Genomic DNA, 18,405 nt, shown 5'->3' on the forward strand with positions numbered 1-18,405 from the left:
AGGTAAACCGGTCAAAGGAACGAAATGTGACATCTTCGAAAATCTATCCACCACTACCCGAATAGTATTGCACTTTTTACTAGGAGGAAGATCAGTAACAAAGTCCATACTAATATGGGTCAATGGCTTGGAAGGAATGGGTAGTGGTTGAAGCAAACCCGCTGGAGTTCTGCGGGGAGTCTTAAACTGGGAACACAATTCACTAGCAGCCACAAAATCTTTGACATCTCTCCTCATAGAAGGCCACCAGAAACTTCGAGAAAGAATTTCAAAAGTCTTGCGTTCACCAGAATGTCCAGAAAAACGAGAAGAGTGAAACCACGAAAGGATTTTCTTCCAAAGAGCAGGAGGCACGACGGTTCTCCCAAATGGTAGCAGCTTAGTGGAAGAAGCAGCCAGAGAAACACATTCGGGGTCTAATATAGAGTGGTTAGGACCATCTTCAACATCTGAGGACGTCACAAAAGCTCGAGATAGGGCGTCTGCTTTTTTATTTTTCGCAGCTGGTTTGAAGGTTATGATTAGTTCAAAACGAGAAAAGAAAAGAGACCATCTTGCTTGACGAGGATTCAAACATTGAGCAGACTGTAAATATGACAAATTTTTATGATCAGTAAAAATTGTCACAGGATGACGAGCTCCTTCCAACAAATATCTCCATTCCTCTAATGCTACTTTTATAGCCAGCAACTCCTTGTCCCCGATGGTATAATTCTTCTCCACAGGCAGAAGACCCCGAGAGTAAAAGGCACAAGGATGGAATTTTTGTTGCTCCGATCTTTGGGAGAGAATGGCTCCTAAGCCAACATTAGAGGCATCTACCTCTAGGAAGAAGGGAAGCGTCACATCAGGCTGTCGAAGAACAGGAGCAGAGGAGAAGGACTCTTTGAGAAACTGGAAGGCTTGAAGGGCCTCGGAGGACCATTGTTTAGTATTGGCCCCTTTACGAGTTAGGGCCACAATAGGAGATGCAATCGAGGAAAAATCTTGAATGAAGCGTCTATAGTAATTGGCAAAACCTAAAAAACGCTGAATTGCACGAAGAGTAGTTGGCTGAGGCCAATGTAATACAGCATTCACCTTTTCTGGATCCATCTGAAGACCAACTCCGGAGACAATATATCCCATAAATGGAATCTGGGGCAACTCGAATGAACATTTTTCTGACTTGCAGAATAATGAATTTTTCCGGAGTCTGGAAAGGACCTCTGGCACATGTTGATGATGAGAAGGCAGGTCCTGAGAAAAGATTAATATGTCGTCCAGATAGACGACGACACAAACATATAGCAAGTCCCGGAAGATCTCATTAATGAAACCCTGGAAAACAGCGGGGGCGTTACATAACCCGAAGGGCATTACTAAATATTCATAATGCCCGTCTCTGGTGTTGAAAGCTGTCTTCCATTCGTCACCGGACCTGATTCGAATTAAATTATAGGCACCATGAAGATCCAACTTGGTAAAGATCCGGGCTCCCTTGATACGATCAAATAACTCAGTAATTAATGGAATGGGATACCGATTTTTGATAGTTATGGCGTTAAGTCCACGGAAATCTATGCAAGTACGTAATGACCCATCCTTCTTTTTTACGAAGAAAAACCCTGCTCCAGCGGGAGAGGTAGAAGGTCGAATAAATCCTCGCTGGAGATTCTCTTTGATGTACTCAGATGTAGCTTGAGTTTCAGGGAACGAAAGTGGATACACACGACCCCTGGGAGGAGTCTTGCCAGGTTGAAGATCAATCGGACAGTCCAACGAATGATGAGGAGGAAGATGTTCAGACTGAATTTTATCAAATACATCGGCAAAAGAAGCATACTGAGGAGGAAGTCCCGGTGAACAAGGTGAAATGGAGGATTGCTGTATCTTGAGAGGAACGACTTGAGAGAGGCAACGATGATGACATTCAGGCCCCCAAGACGTAACTTGAGGAGTGTGCCAGTCAATCTGGGGAGAATGACGTTGAAGCCATGGAAGGCCTAATACAATCGGACTGGTAGTAACAGGAAGAATTAAAAATGAAATTTCTTCCTGGTGTAATACACCAATTTGAAGGGTTACTGGAGACGTACTCTGGGTGATGAGACCATTAATAATGCGGGATCCATCGATAGCAGTCACAGTAATAGGTATTTTCAAGGTAATCACTGGTAGGGACCATTGATTCACGAGGGATTTAGAAATAAAATTTCCTGCAGCTCCAGAGTCAATAAGTGCTTGGGACACGAAAGATTTGGTAGCAAAGAAAACAGTAACATCAAAAGCACAAACTTTTAATTTCGTAGAACATGGAGAGGACTCCAGGGATCCTAACTTCACCTCTCCAGAACTGGTTAGGGCCTGGCATTTCCCTATTTTTTAGGGCATGAGTTGAGCATATGAGTAGAATCAGCACAATAGATACAAAGTCTATTTTTTACTCTTCGGTCCCTCTCCTCTGAAGTTAATTTGGAGCGACCTATCTCCATAGGTATCACCGGAGATGAAACTTGGCGAACTTGAGGACTTGAACGAAGAGGTGCTTTAAATGAAGTTGTTTTTTCAGACTCTCTTTCACGAAATCTCATGTCTACACGATGGCAAAGAGAAATCAAATCTTCTAGAGAAGTAGGTAATTCTTGAGTAGTCAGTGCAACTTTAATTTTATCAGAAAGCCCGTGACAGAAGGCGGCAATTAAAGCTTTAGTGTTCCACAGAAGTTCAGAGGCTAATATCCAAAATTGAATGACGTACTGGGCTACAGTACAAGAACCCTGACGTAGACGGAGGATGCTGGATGCAGCGGAAATAACACGACCAGGTTCATCAAATACACTTCGAAACGTAAATTTGGCACTATCTTGTAATAATGGATCATTTCTTTCCCACAGAAGGGAAGCCCATGCGAGAGCTTGTCCGGAAAACAAGGAAATGAGATAGGCCACTCTGGAACGATGAGTAGAGAAATTGTGAGGTTGAAGCTCAAAATGAACTGAGCATTGATTTAGAAAACCCCTGCATGTTTTTGGGTCTCCATCATATTTTGAAGGAGTAGGCAGGTGTAGCGTGTAAGCAGTAGACACCTGGGATGGCACTGGGGAAACGGAGGAAGGCACAGGAGCATCAACAGTAGCTGTGATATTTTGCGCAGACGTTCTTTGGGAGGCTAACGCCTGGCAACATTGCAGCAATTGTTGTTGGCGAACATCCTGTTGTTCAATACGGGTAACCAGATACTGCAGCATCTCTTTAGCTGTAGGTTCCGCTCCTGGGTCTGTCATGGCCTGATCTTACTGTCACAGGCAGTAGGAGTCTTTGTCCAGGATATCACCAGATGATGTTCTTACCAGAGTGATATAGCTGGTACTATGGTCCTCTGGTAGCAGGGTGACAACGGAACAGGAGAATCAGCAGATAGTGAGAGAATGCTCAAGGAAAGTCTATGACTAGCAGCAACTGGTAATGACTTAGATGTATGTACACGAGGAACCAGATGGAAAAGTAAACGTGAGGAGAGTCAGTGGTCTGCGTACAGCAAGTTGTACCACTGCTATAGTGAGGAGGAATGTCCAGGAGTAGAGAGGAGGTAGTGAAAGTCAGTGGTCTGCGTATAGCAAGTTGTACCACTGTCTATAGTGAAGGAATGGATTCCAGGTGCAAGTAGGTAACGGGGAAGTCAGTGGTCTGCGTACAGCAAGTTGTACCACTGCTATATATATGTGAGGAGGGGCACGAGGAGATGAATGGAATGCAGAGGATACACGGGGCACACGGAACTTGATCCCACGATGATAACCACAATACCATAATAACTGACAAGCGCTGCTTGAAGTATACAAAATCACTATAGAGATCCAGGTAATAGGAAACAAAGTCAATAGTAACAATAGCTTCAGTAGATGGAAGACTCCGGAGATGAACACAACACAGTCCAGACGGATATGCAATACAATAGCAAAGTCAATGGAAAGTATGCATTCCGCGGTTCAGGAGAGCAGGCTGTCAAGGAGACGTGCAGGGATACCTGAACGGCTGAACGCCGGCAGGAGGAGAGATCACTGGAGGATGGAAGCGGTAATCAGGTTGGTGCAGCGCAAGGAAGGTAACTGGTAATCAACGGAGCAATACTCAGGAAGCAGTAGTAAGTAAAACTGGAAACATGATGAACACGGGAGAGTTGAGGCTGTCTGGTTCCTGGCAGTAGTAGCGGAGGCGGCAGAAGGAAGGCACGCTGAACACAGGAGAGTAGAGGCGGTCTGGAATCCGGCAATAGTAGTGAAGGCAGCGGAGGGGAGACACGCTGAACACAGAAGAGTTGAAGTGGTCTGGAAACCACAATCGTAGTAGACAGGAATCAGCTGGAGCTGAATACACGAGGAAACACAGGAACACCTTCAGAGGCTCATGGGGAATGAGACTCCAAGATCAGGCCCCCAGGTAATGATCACAGGTGGTTTAAATAGGGAGGGTTGCCTGATCATCCAATCAATTAAAAGCAACAGGTACTGAAGGTTTCATAAGGGCTGCACATGCGCAGACCCTCAGGATGGCGGACGGCCACGGTTCCTGAACACAGGAGAAATGGCACTCACAGTCCGGTGAGTGACACTCAGGTAGCACACAGAGGTGCAATTTCAACACAGTGGTGTGTAATACCAAGATACCCTAGTGCACAAAGATTTCAGACAAAGAAATAAATCATAGTCAAAAATGTCTTGTCATGATGGCAGGCAGCTAGCAGCAGTAGTCAGTACAGAGGAGGATCAGGATATAGGTAACAGGAGTGGTGGACACTGGTCTGAGAAACTCAATCATCTGGCAAAGGATTCTTGCACTTACTTAATCTTACAGAACTGGTAGTTGCTCAAATCAATTTATAGGCTATAACAGGTGCATGAAAGGGTGGGGTTATCCTAAAAGAAAAAAACAGAGACAAATTCCCCCAGCACACTGCTATAGCTAGCAACAGATCTGCTATTTCTACTGTAGATAAAAATGCAAAAGTCTCAGTTGCACACATTTGCAAATGTATGTTGAAGCCACCCACCACGCCAAGGTGCTTTTGCTAATAGGGTGGTCCTACTCTAAACAATGAGAGTCCCATATATTTGGGCCATACATATGTGTTTTTAAATTGAGAGCTAACTTACCAAAGAGGTACCCCAGAGACCTCCAAATAGCAATCCAATGTCAGTACTCCCCCTCAGCTACTGACACCAACATGCCTCTCAGACAAATACAGAACTGGTAGTTGCTCAAATCAATTTATAGGCTATAACAGGTGCATGAAAGGGTGGGGTTATCCTAAAAGGAAAAAACAGAGACAAATTCCCCCAGCACACTGCTATAGCCAGCAACAGATCTGCTATTTCTACTGTAGATAAAAATGCAAAAGTCTCAGTTGCACACATTTGCAAATGTATGTTGAAGCCACCCACCACGCCAAGGTGCTTTTGCTAATAGGGGGGTCCTACTCTAAACAATGAGAGTCCCATATATTTGGGCCATACATATGTGTTTTTAAATTGAGGCACTCACTGAATCTTACAAGCACAAATATTCCCTCCAGCTCCTGCACAACATCAATATTCATCAAGACATAATCAGATCAACCCATACTTGCCAACTCTCCCGGAATGTCCGGGAGACTCCCGCATTTCGAGTGGGTCTCCCGGACTCCCGGGAGAGTGTGGCAATCTCCTGCTTCTGCCCGCATTAGGGCCAAAATGCAGAGATTCTCCCGGAATCGCAGCATTTGGCCCCGCCCCCGCTGTCAAATGACGCGTTTTGCGTCATTACGTAGCGGGGGCGGGGCCAAAATGGCGCAATTTCGGAGCCCCGCCCCCCTGCAACAGAGAGTCTCCCGGACACTAACTGGAAAAAGTTGGTAAGTATGGATTAACCCTTAGTTTTTTTCTTTAGGCCCAAACCAGCTGCCAATCTGGAAAAGATATGTCATAATTCCAAGAAAGTCACTTGCTTTGCATTTACTTTACAGCAAACATTACTCTAGTTACAGGCATGTGAGCCCAATCCTCATTATAAACACTGCACCTGAAATCAGAGTTCCCATAAATCGGCATATTTGGTGCACTGCATGCAAATTTTCAGCAGTGCCACCAGATTCAACACTTTCAGGGGAATATAAATTTCAAAACAATTTAGTTATGGTGTCTTCTAGAAAGTAGCTTGTAATGTGTTTTCTGAAATCTGGTAGTTAGGGAACATTGGTGAGACAATGGGCCTGATTTATTAAGGATCTTAACTTAAGAAACTTCTTATTTCAGTCTTCTTGACAAAACCATGTGACAATGCAAGGGGTGCAAATTAGATTTCTGTTTTGCACGTAAGTTAAATACTGACTGTTTCTTCATGTAGCACACAAATACTTGATAGCTTATTTGTACACTGAAATGTAAAGTTGATATTTGTGTGCTACATGAAAAAACAGTCAGTATTTAACTTGTGCAAAACAGAATACTAATTTGCACCCCTTGCATTGTAACATGGTTTTGTCCAGCAGACTGAAATAAGAAGTTTCTTAAGTTAAGATCCTTAATGAATCAGGCCCTATGTCATTATTTTGACGCATTGTTTAAGAGGTGTCAAGCTCTGTTTCCCAGTTAGTTGTTTTAAGGGAGGTTTGATTCGATCGTCAGATCTCCTTATAAAGACAACAAAGTAGGTGTCTTGATAGACCGTCTCCAAGAAAGGTCTTTTGAAAATTCACCAGGGGAGAAAATTCCTTAAGGGAAAACAAAAAAACTGTTTAATTCCTATATACAGCCATGGGTTCTACATGGGTCATAGATCTCTCTTAATGCTTCTAGTGGGACTAGGGAGTTCTGGGATGCAAAGTGAATCTGTCTGGGGTGTCCGTGGCTTTCACAAGCCCTCTATATTGTCTGTTCATGCTTTTCTGGACCCTATTTCATGGGCTCCTATCATTGCATTCCCCTTCATGCCCAAGTCTTACATTACCCTTTCATCAAACCTGTCCATGTCATTTGTCTCCAGGTGGTAATGTTATCTACGTGCTAATGTTATCTACCTTATTTTTCTGTTTTGCTGTTTTAACAATATTTAGAAAGCACATTTTCATAGTATCTTTGCGTAGGCGTATTACCTCAGGCTTTCCTTAACTTGCAAAACTATATCCCCATAAATGGAATTTTCCAAAGAGTAGGTTCCTACTTTTCGTGTTTAATTTCAACTTTCCTGTGTCCTTATACTTACCAAAAGTTTTAATCTTCTCTTGCTCTGTGTTACCTCTATCATTTGAGCAATATAACTCTTCAACTCTTCTCCTTACAGAACCCAGAATGTTTTGTGGTTCTCTGGGGCAGTGGTGGCCTCAAGGATACAGATATCCTACATATCTCAGACTGTAGTTTAGCTATCTGCTCCTGTAAAAATGACAGTTGCTTAAAGATGAGACAGTACCTGAATTTCCAGAATGTCTTACAGCAGACAAATGCATTACATCAATAAAACATTGTATGACATTTTATTATTAGTGATAATGCTTGCATAGACGTTTCTGTGTTATAGCACACCTGGTTCTGTTTTCAAACTCACAATTTACTTGTGAACAGTATCCTCTCAGTGAGGACTAATTCAGATTTAAAAAGTATTTTAGACAGTTTCCCACATGAAAAGTGGTTGAAAAACTGATTAAAAAAAAAGGCATGAGAGTCAATGGGATTCACCTGTCCAGTCAAATGCAACATGCAGCATTTCTAGTGCAGATATGCTGCTCATTTCTACTATAGAAAAGGACAAGAAGGAAAACTATGTTGAAAAACTGGACTTAGTATTATGCATTAGCATATATTATTATATGTTACAATTTATGTCACTGCAATAAGGACAGGCAGCACTTTAATGCTTAACATAGTTCAAAATAAACTCTTGGATACTGTCAGAATTCCAGTCAGCACTTTATACTAAGAGGAAACTGCAGACTTATGGATTATACAATATATGCAGGGCTGCCAAGAAGAATTCAGGGCCCGGGTACAACAAATTCATGGGGCCCCCCTCATATTCAAGTAAGACCCAAAATTTTTTTGCGCCGCCTTACGGCGGCGCAAAAAAATTTAGGTGTATGGTCATACATTCAGGGGCGTGGCTAGCCAAATGGCGGTGCAAAAATTTTGGGAGGTGTGGTCATGCATTTGGGGGCGTGGCAAACGTGCCATTGGGGCGTGGCTAACATAAAAACCACTAGGCTCTCAATTCGCCAGAGCGTCACATATGTTCAAGCACTCCTGACTTTCAGGACATCTACCACCACAGTGTAGTATACAAACAATGCAGTGTGTACACAAACAGTTCAGTCTTGGCCTACACCTTACATTGGGCACAACATTCACCAAAAATTGGTATTGTCCTTACTAGAATCACAACATTTCACACACTGTGCTGCTCTCTCCTACCTGTTCTTCTCACTTTCTCCACCTGTGGCTGCTGCTTTCTTTTGTTGCGGCTTGTCCGGATCCAGGAATGTTGAAGGACCTATTTTGAAAAAAAAATGGCTACATTTAGAAAATTACAGCCAGCCCCGGCCTTAAATCAATAGCACTCACGATTAATAATTAGGCCTTCCTCCAGCCCCAACATTAAAATAATAGTATTCACATTTAATAAATAAACCTATTTCACTTCCTGCAAACAGCCCCAGCAATACCTATTTCCCGCAACCATCACTGCCATTAAATAACTCATAGTCACATTTAATAAATAGACCTCATTCTCCCTAAACTCACCCCAAGATTCAATAGCCCCCAAACCACCCCATCTTAAATTAATAGTCCCTACTATTAAATTGCCTCACCATCACCCTACAAACAAAATAGCGCCCATTAATTAGCCGCCACCTACCGCACACACACTACATTGCAACAAGCCCCATCACAACTACACTGCGACCTCCATGCTGCTTTCCCCCCTTTTTATTCACTCTGTGCCTCTCTCCCCTTTTTTTTAACTCTGTGCCTCATTGCACCTTTTTTTCCTCTGTGCCTCTCTGCCCCTGTTTTCCTCTGTGCCCCTCTGCAGTTTTCCTCTGTGCCCCTCTGCCCCTGTTTTCCTCTGTGCCTCTCTGCCCGTTTTCCTCTGTGCCTCTCTGCCCTGTTTTCCTCTGTGCCTCTCTGCCCCTGTATTCCTCTGTGCCTCTCTGCCCCTGTATTCCTCTTTGCCTCTCTGCCCCTGTATTCCTCTTTGCCTCTCTGCCCCTGTATTCCTCTGTGCCTCTCTGCCCCTGTATTCCTCTGTGCCTCTCTGCCCCTGTATTCCTCTGTGCCTCTCTGCCCCTGTTTTCCTCTGTGCCTCTCTGCCCCTGTTTTCCTCTGTGCCTCTCTGCCCCTGTTTTCCTCTGTGCCTCTCTGCCCCTGTATTCCTCTGTGCCTCTCTGCCCCTGTATTCCTCTGTGCCTCTCTGCCACTGTATTCCTCTGTGCCTCTCTGCCCCTGTTTTCCTCTGTGCCTCTTTGCCTCTGTTTTCCTCTGTGCCTCTCTGTCCTTGTATACCTCTGTGCCTCTCTGCCCCTTTTTTATAGTACTGTCCCTCTGTTTTCCCCCTTGCCTCTCAGTTTCTTTCCTTACCTCTTGTAAGCTTCTTTCTTTTCTTCTCTTCTGTCTTCTCCTCTTTCTTCTGCCTTGGTCTTGTCTGGCTGCGGCGCTCCTCACTGACTGACTGTCGGGCGTGACTTGATGACGTCATGCCCGACAGTCAGTGTGAATGGAGAAGACAGGAAAGGAGGGACGCGGCGCCGCGGTCACGTGAGTATTGATTTTTTTATTATTTTTTTTTTTTTATTTCTTATAGCTCCCCCACCAACGGACCACCCCCCGGGAAAAAAAAAATATATATATATATTTTTAAAAACCGCAAGATACAAAAAATTTTTTACAAAATAAAATAAAAAAAAAAATTCAGCGAGGGCCCGGCCCGGGCCCCCTGGCATGGCCGGGCCCGGGTAAAATGTACCCGCTCCCCCCCCCTCTCGGCGGCCCTGAATATATGTGATACATCAAGTTCACTTGTATTATAAGAGTGACAGGGTTGCTCTACCTTTGTCTTTCACCAATAACCTCATATTCTCTATACACAGAGAATAGATTTTATAGATTAGACTTTTTCATAGGAAACACACTTCTCCTGCTACATATCACACTGCCCTACAAACAGGAGAAGTGCAAGTGGTTGGAATTATTATACAACTGCTACATTTTTATATGATAAATATTTCATATTTGTAGCCTGGATGGAGATCAAGTTCCAGTAAACATTTAATCCCTTCATGCTTGCCTATGAATATTCTGATTATTTTTCTGTTTTGCTACTATTTTCTTTTTTCTCTCAACTATCAGTGCTTGAAGTGGGGTGGTATGTGCCGGTATGACATACTGGTACTTCTCCGCCCCACTTCTTCAATGACATTGCTGGCGGTGAGCAGGCAGGGAGTGCCATGCCTGATAGGCGCTCTGTTCCCCCTGCCTTCTCCTCTTGTACTGCATCCGTCTTCTCCCGGCTCCTCTCTGTTCTCTGTCAAATAATCACTGACTGTCGGGAAATTATGATGTCACACGTGATAGTCAGTGAAACTGCAGCCAAGAGCAGAGAGGACCCGGGAGACCAGAAGAAAAGAAAAGGAAGAGAAGAGAAGAAGACAGAAGAAAGAAGGTCACAGAAAGGTAAGTATAGAACTGAGGGCAACAGGGTACTGATGGAGGGGGCACAGGGTGATCTGTGGAAGGGGCGCAGGGTGATCTGTGGAAGGGGCACAGGGTGATCTATGAAAGGGGCGCAGGGTGATCTATGGAGGGGGTGCAGTGTGATCTATGGACGAATGGCAGTGTGATCTATGAAGGGGGTGCAGTGTGATCTATGGAGGGGGTGCAGTGTGATCTATGGAGGGGGCGCAGTGTGATCTATGGAGGGGGTGCAGTGTGATCTATGGAGGGGGTGCAGTGTGATCTATGGAGGGGGCGCAGTGTGACCTATGGAGGGGGCACAGGGTGATATATATAGAGGGGGCAGAGGGTGATCTATGGAGGGGGCGCAGTGTGATCTATGGAGGGGGCACACTGTGATCTATTGAGGGGGTGCAGTGTGATCTATGGAGGGGGCGCAGTGTGATCTATGGAGAGTGCACGGGGTGATCTATGGAGAGAGCACAGTGTGATATAGACAGAAGAAAGAAGGTCACAGAAAGGTAAGTATAGAACTGAGGGCAACAGGGTACTGATGGAGGGGGCACAGGGTGATCTATATAGAGAGGGCACAGGGTGATCTGTGGAAGGGGCGCAGGGTGATCTATGAAAGGGGCGCAGGGTGATCTATGGACGGTTCACAGTGTGATCTATGGAGGGGGTGCAGTGTGATCTATGGACGAATGGCAGTGTGATCTATGGTGGGGGTGCAGTGTGATCTATGGAAGGTTCGCAGTGTGATCTATGGAGCAAGCACAGGGTGATTTATGGAGGGGGCACAGGGTGATCTATGAAAGGGGCACAATGTGATCTATGGAAGGGTCGCAGTGTGATCTATGGAGGGGGAGCAGTGTGATCTATGGAGGGGGAGCAGTGTGATCTATGGAGGGGGCACAGGGTGATATATATAGAGGGGGCACATGGTGATCTATGGAGGGGGTGCAGTGTGATCTATGGAGCGGGCACAGTGTGATCTATTGAGGGGGTGCAGTGTGATCTATGGAGGGGGCGCAGTGTGATCTATGGAGAGTGCACGGGGTGATCTATGGAGAGAGCACAGTGTGATATAGACAGAAGAAAGAAGGTCACAGAAAGGTAAGTTTAGAACTGAGGACAACAGGGTACTGATGGAGGGGGCACAGGGTGATCTATATAGAGAGGGCACAGGGTGATCTGTTGCAGGGGCGCAGGGTGATCTGTGAAAGGGGCGCAGTGTGATCTATGGAAGGTTCGCAGTGTGATCTATGGAGCAAGCACAGGATGATTTATGGAGGGGGCACAATGTGATCTATGGAAGGGTCGCAGTGTAATCTATGGAAGGGTCACAGTGTGATCTATGGAGGGGGAGCAGTGTGATCTATGGAGGGGGAGCAGTGTGATCTATGGAGGGGGTGCAGTCTGATTTATGGAGGGGATGCAGTGTGATTTATGGAGGGGCTGCAGTGTGATTTATGGAGGGGCTGCAGTGTAATCTATGGAGAGGGCGCAGGGTGATGTATGGAGGAGGCGCAGGGTGATCTATGAAAGGGGCGCTGGGTGATCTATGGAGGGGGCGCAGGGTGATCTATGGAGGGGGCGCAGTGTGATCTATGGAGAGGACACAGTGTGATCTATGAAAAGGACACAGTGTGGTCTATGAAGAGGACACAGTGTGATCTATGAAGAGGACACAGTGTGATCTATGAAGAGGACACAGTGTGATCTATGGCGATGGCACAGGGTGATCTATGAAAAGAACACAGTGTGATCTATGGAGATGGCATAGTGTTATATATGGAGGGCCACAGGGTGATATATGGAGAGGGCACAGAGTGATATATGGAAGGCAGGCCCGGCGCTCCCATTAGGCAAGGTTAGGCACTTGCCTAGGGCGCCGGGCTCTGGAGGGCGCCACAGTATTCTAAAATACTTTAAAACTGTGCGGCGACCGCTGACCATACCTGTCACGGCCACCGCACAGCATTCAGATGGACGGGGAAGGGGGGGGGGAGAGGCTATTTTGTCACCACCACCGCCTCTCTGCTCCGTCTCCTCTCCTCCACTTACTAGTGTCAGTGAGTGGAGGGGAGGAGACGGAGCAGAGAGGCGGCGGTGGTGAGACAAGGTAAGGAGAGGAGGGAGGAGGGCGGCGATTTTTGCGCGGGGGGGGCGGCGCTTTTTTAAAAATGCCTAGGGCGCCGTGGACCCTAGCACCGGCCCTGATGGAAGGGGCACAATGTGAGATGGAGAGGGCACAGTGTCATGAATGAGAGCACAGTGTAATATGGGGGCACAGTGTGATGAATAAGGAGGCACAGTGTGTTGAAGGGGGCACACAGTGTAATGGAGGAGGCAAAATGTAATGGAGGCACAGTGTGATGATGGAAGCAGGGGCACAGTGTGATGATGAAGGAGGGGGTACAGTGCACAAAAGGAGGCAGCAGTGTCAATTAGCTAGTGAAAGGGAATAATAGAAGCAGGAACAGGGATAGATAAGGATTGATAGAGAGGATCAAAGAGTAAGAGAGGAGAGAGAGCAGAATGTGAGGCACAGGGGAGAGCAGGTAGGGAGGAAAAGAGGGAGATACCTGCAATGAAGATAGGGACCCATAGGCACAGAGAAAGGAAACAGATAAGGGAAAGATAAAGGATAACATGGAAGATATAAGGGAGATATTTTGGATAGTTTTACTATAATATGGACATATGAGGGATAATGTAAGTACACAAAGGAAACACGAGGAAGAGGTGGAGGAATACAGAGAAAAGGTAATTGGACACAGGAGAGGTGGGGGACATAGGGTGGATAGTCTTGCATCATTTAATATGGTTTGTATTATACTATAGGTTTCAGGCATGGTAGGGTTATCTTCAAGGGGGAAAAGGGGCTATTTATTAATTGTGAATTAATTTTGGGGGAAACAGGTTTCCAAGATTATTAAATGGGAATACTAATTATTTAATATTGGGGCTGTTTGGGGGCAATAGGTGTATTTATTAATGCGAGTATCATTCAATGTCAGGCCATGTTGAGGGGGAATAGGTTTAGTTACTATTTATCTATTGATTCTGAATGCTACTAATTAAAATGTTGGAGCTGGTAGGGAGTGTCATTGCTGTGGTGTGTGTATGTGTATGTGTATAAAATGATTGTGGGATCTGGTGGGCGGGGCTTCTGATGCTGACAAGTGGTCGGACAATAGTCAGGTATTGTGGACTAAGATAGTGTGTCAGGAAGCCATGGATTATATATGTTGGAGATGTGCTGTTTTATGTTGCATACCTGGAGCTAGGAGTATTTATTTGGTGAATTCTACAATAGGTATATATATATACACATTAGCATGCAAAAGTCTTTGGACAAAGCTTATTTGTTTATTTATATTGTTCTATCTTAATGAATATCAACATATCAAATTTAATTGCTCCCTAAAATCATTATCATGATTAAAATCGAGACTTTAGGACTTTACGTCAGATGTACTATAATTAATGTATTATATTATTTGTAAACACAAGCGTATTTCATTTTCATCACTGTCCCAAAAGATTATTGCTAAAGTACGAAATTTTGAGCAGGTCATTAATAAATCTGGTATGTATGTTGATTAATTTTATTTAATAATATTTTAAAATATATATATATTTTTCTTAACTGAATTTTTATATCAAATTGCTGAAATATTAAAAATCCCAGTCTCTTGTAATCATAATGAGTAAGCGAAACTGAAGACTCCCAGCAACTGCTATCAAAAATTAACTCAATAAAAAACAAACTCCAGTATCAGTTGATACAGTTAAAAGATGTGTGTGTAATGTAGGTTTAAATGCTTGCATAGCTTGCAGAAAACCATTGTTGATGTCTGTAAATAAAGCAAAATTACTTTGATGGGCAAAAGAACAATGGTATTGGACATTGGATCAGTGGAAAAAACTATTTTGGACCAAGCAGTCCAAATTTGAGCTTTTTGGAACCAGAAGACATCAGTATGTTCTGCGAATGATCAGAGAACGTGTGTCATACATGGTGGTGGTCATGTCATGATTTGGGGTGGTTTTGGTGGAGGAAAGTTTGGAGATTTAGTTCAAATAAAATCAACTATGGATAATAAACGATACCACAGTATTTTAGTACATCACACTCATCATGTCATGTCATGTTATGTCATGTCATTCATTTATTTATATAGCGCCACTAATTCCGCAGCGCTCTACAGAGAACTCACTCACATCAGTCCCTGCCCCATTGGAAGAAGTGCTAACCACTGAGCCACCGTGCTGCCCCGAAATATTGGAAAGGGGGTCATCATGCAACAAGATAATGACCCTAAGCACACAACTAAACTGTGTATCAATTATTTGAAAGTAAAGAAAAGCAGAAGGTTCTACAAATTATAACATGACCTCATCAGTAATCTGATCTCAATCCCATTGAAAAACTCTGGGATGAATTAGACAGAAAAGTTTGTTTAATGGCTCCGACAAATAAAAAAATTTATTGGAATGTCTGAACGAGGCCTGGAAAGGCATAACTTACACTTTTATGAAACTTTAGATGGTGTCTGGAATGGGCAAATTATGTGAAGCAGTGATACGCGCAAAAGGAGGACACACTGATGTAAGACAAATTTAATCTGAAATTTATGTTATACTATAAAATTATAAATAATTTTGATAATGTTTACAAACAATATCATGTGAAACATTATTGTGAGTAAATATCTTGATTATTTCACTACATTTTGTCTATTATTAACAATTATTTTCCTTGGCCAAAGACTTTTGCACACTAGTGTATACACATACGCAGTGGTCGAAGCTGGCTGTTACATGGTGATAGGTCATACCGCTTCTTCTCCTACTACCATCATTATAACACTATCACATTCCATTCACTTACATTTTCCATACCGCCACTTCTAAATTTCCACATCATGATATCACAAAACAGGTTTATATTTATCACAAAACAGGTTTATATTTACCATAGACCAATAGTGATGGTATTCTTTACACAACTGGTCACTTACGCGGGCTGTCACAGGGACACTGGATATAAGAGTGGAGACCATATGCATGATATAATTGGTGTAAATGGTTCTTTCATTTCAAGCTGGAAAATGTCACTAGTTAAGAGCATAGAGAAGGTAGCTCTGGCCATCTTTGCCCGACAATATGTTCCCCCCCTCCTTTAAAACGCACTTGCAACGGTATCCTGGATAAGGAAAAAGGTATTTTCTTGCATCAACTCCTTACAGTCATTCGTTTTAAGCCTATTTGAAAACATTCCCAGTTATCAAAGGTTATGAAATTTCTTATTAAATTACATCCTTATCCACTTGCACACATACATACAGGGGGCAAGTTAACCCATTTAATAAATGCAATTATATGATGTTAAAATAGACTTGTTGCATCTCCTTACACCTGGGGAGGTAGAATGGAGCCAAGCATAGACTCAGTGCAATAAGGGAATATTAACGTAATTGTGACACAATTAGACGTGGATGCATCTGCAGATATGCCACTTAGAAAGAGGGCATATCTCTTGCGAGTGCTGGAGGGCTGTTCCAACGAAACACAATGATTACTATTAGCACTATCTAACTGCTTCAGATTAGCCGATTCCGTCTTGACCCCTCTGGCTGGTACTTAAACCATTATTACCGAGGCTATATTATATGGAGTTGCAGCGGCCTATTTAGATTACTTTTAATTTCCATTTGGGCTACAGCAGGAAAGAAGATTCCTGTGGGATTTTTAAAAGGGAAACCAACAGAACTCATTGTTAAGTTGGTTGAAGTAGAAACTTAGAAGAGGCAATTAGTGATCGGAATTTGATAGTTTTACAATCAAATGAGTAGAAGTCGCAGTAAGGAATACCACTGTATACCAGCCCACTTCGACCACTGGTTTAACGTGTTTATGTGTTTGTATTGACTTATATTTTATATTGAAAATGTAAAGAGTGAGTTTGCTCCTGGACAAACCATGTTACAATAAAAGAAGTGCAAATTAGTTTATTTTTTTGCACATAAGTAAAAGACTGGCTGCTTTTTCATGTAGCACACAAATGCTTGATAGCTTTATTTGTATAATGAAATTTAAAATTGATCTAGAACATGCCCTACCCCAACTATAAATCTGCTTTCTTTTCCTTAATGAATCAGGCCTGTAAGGTTTTTACCAGTCATCACAATTATTTTAGGGGCATACATGTGAATATAAAATGTGTGACCGATTTTACAGCTTAAAGTTCACAACCCCTGATTAACTATGAATGAGCGCATGTGTTTACACAGAGATTATATCATCCCACGTGATAGAGTAAAATGTAAAGTCCAAACATTTTATTATACCTTTTCTATCTTACAACTGTTAGATGCAAATCTCAAGTACAAAAACCGGTACTGTGGACATTGGTGATTCATATGCATATTAGAATCATTTTTGTTTTATCCACAGATTTCAGAATTTCCATCAATATTCTGCTAGTCACAATTACAAGCAAATAATTCTCGCTCATCTTTGGCTGTATGATTAGTAAAGACAGCCTTTCCCAGACACCTCCACAGTTTCCTCACTTATCTAATTTATCTTTCGCTGTATTTCTTTTTTTTCTGGTAGCCAGGTTCATACATTTGATATAATATATGATGATACCATGTAATGTTGTTACTCACATTTAATGGACTGTACATTACTGTTTGACTTATGGGATACTGTAACCTTTTGTTATTTTATCAAGTTTCGGTTTCCTAATGTCCTTCTAATGGAATCACAATATAAATAATTGGTCTATAAATCAGATGTCATTAGAATAATACATGGTAAAATTATATAAAAAAAAAAAAAGAAAACAAACAGGAAATAAAAACAGAAGACATACAAGTTTTCTTTAAAAATACTAATGTAATGTATTTGCACAGTGGGCAATGTAAAAAAAGACTGGATTATATCAGAATTAGTTAGACATGCCGGAACTCTGCAGCTGCCTCACTAAATCAGCAAAACAAGGCCGAAATGGAGCAGCTGGAACAAAAGATGCTGCCTCCAGAGGTAAGTAGCACGAAGCTGCTAGCACATATGTTTGATGATGTACTGGGGGCACAAATATGCAGCATAATATGAACTGGGGGCACAACTATTTGGCATAATATGAACTAAGGGCAAAAATATGTGGCATAATATGAACTGGGGACAAAACTATTTGGCATAATATGAACTGGGGGCACAAATGCGTGGCATAATATGAACTAAGGGCAAAAATATGTGGCATAATATGAACTGGGGACAAAACTATTTGGCATAATATGAACTGGGGGCACAAATGCGTGGCACATTATATACTGGGGGCACAACTATGTAGCATACTATGTACTGGAGCACAACTATGAGGCCTAATATGAACTGGGGGCACAAATGTGTGGCATAATATGATGTGGGGGCACAACTATGAGGCATAATATGAACTGTGGGCACAACAATGAGACACAATATGAACTAGGGGCATTTCGGTGTGGCATAACATGAGCATTTTTTCATTGGTTCAATCACTATTGATATGATCATGATATTGGCAGTTGTACATGTACATCCACGCATATGTCCACAGTTGTCTAAGTGGGAACTTAGAAGTGGCTGTATGGAAAATGTGAGAGAATGGAATTGGATAGTTTTACAATCAAAGCAGTAGAAGAAGTGGCTATATGTCAAACTTTATATA

This window comes from Mixophyes fleayi, chromosome 3, assembly GCF_038048845.1.
Source record: "Mixophyes fleayi isolate aMixFle1 chromosome 3, aMixFle1.hap1, whole genome shotgun sequence".
Taxonomy (NCBI): Eukaryota; Metazoa; Chordata; class Amphibia; order Anura; family Limnodynastidae; genus Mixophyes; species Mixophyes fleayi.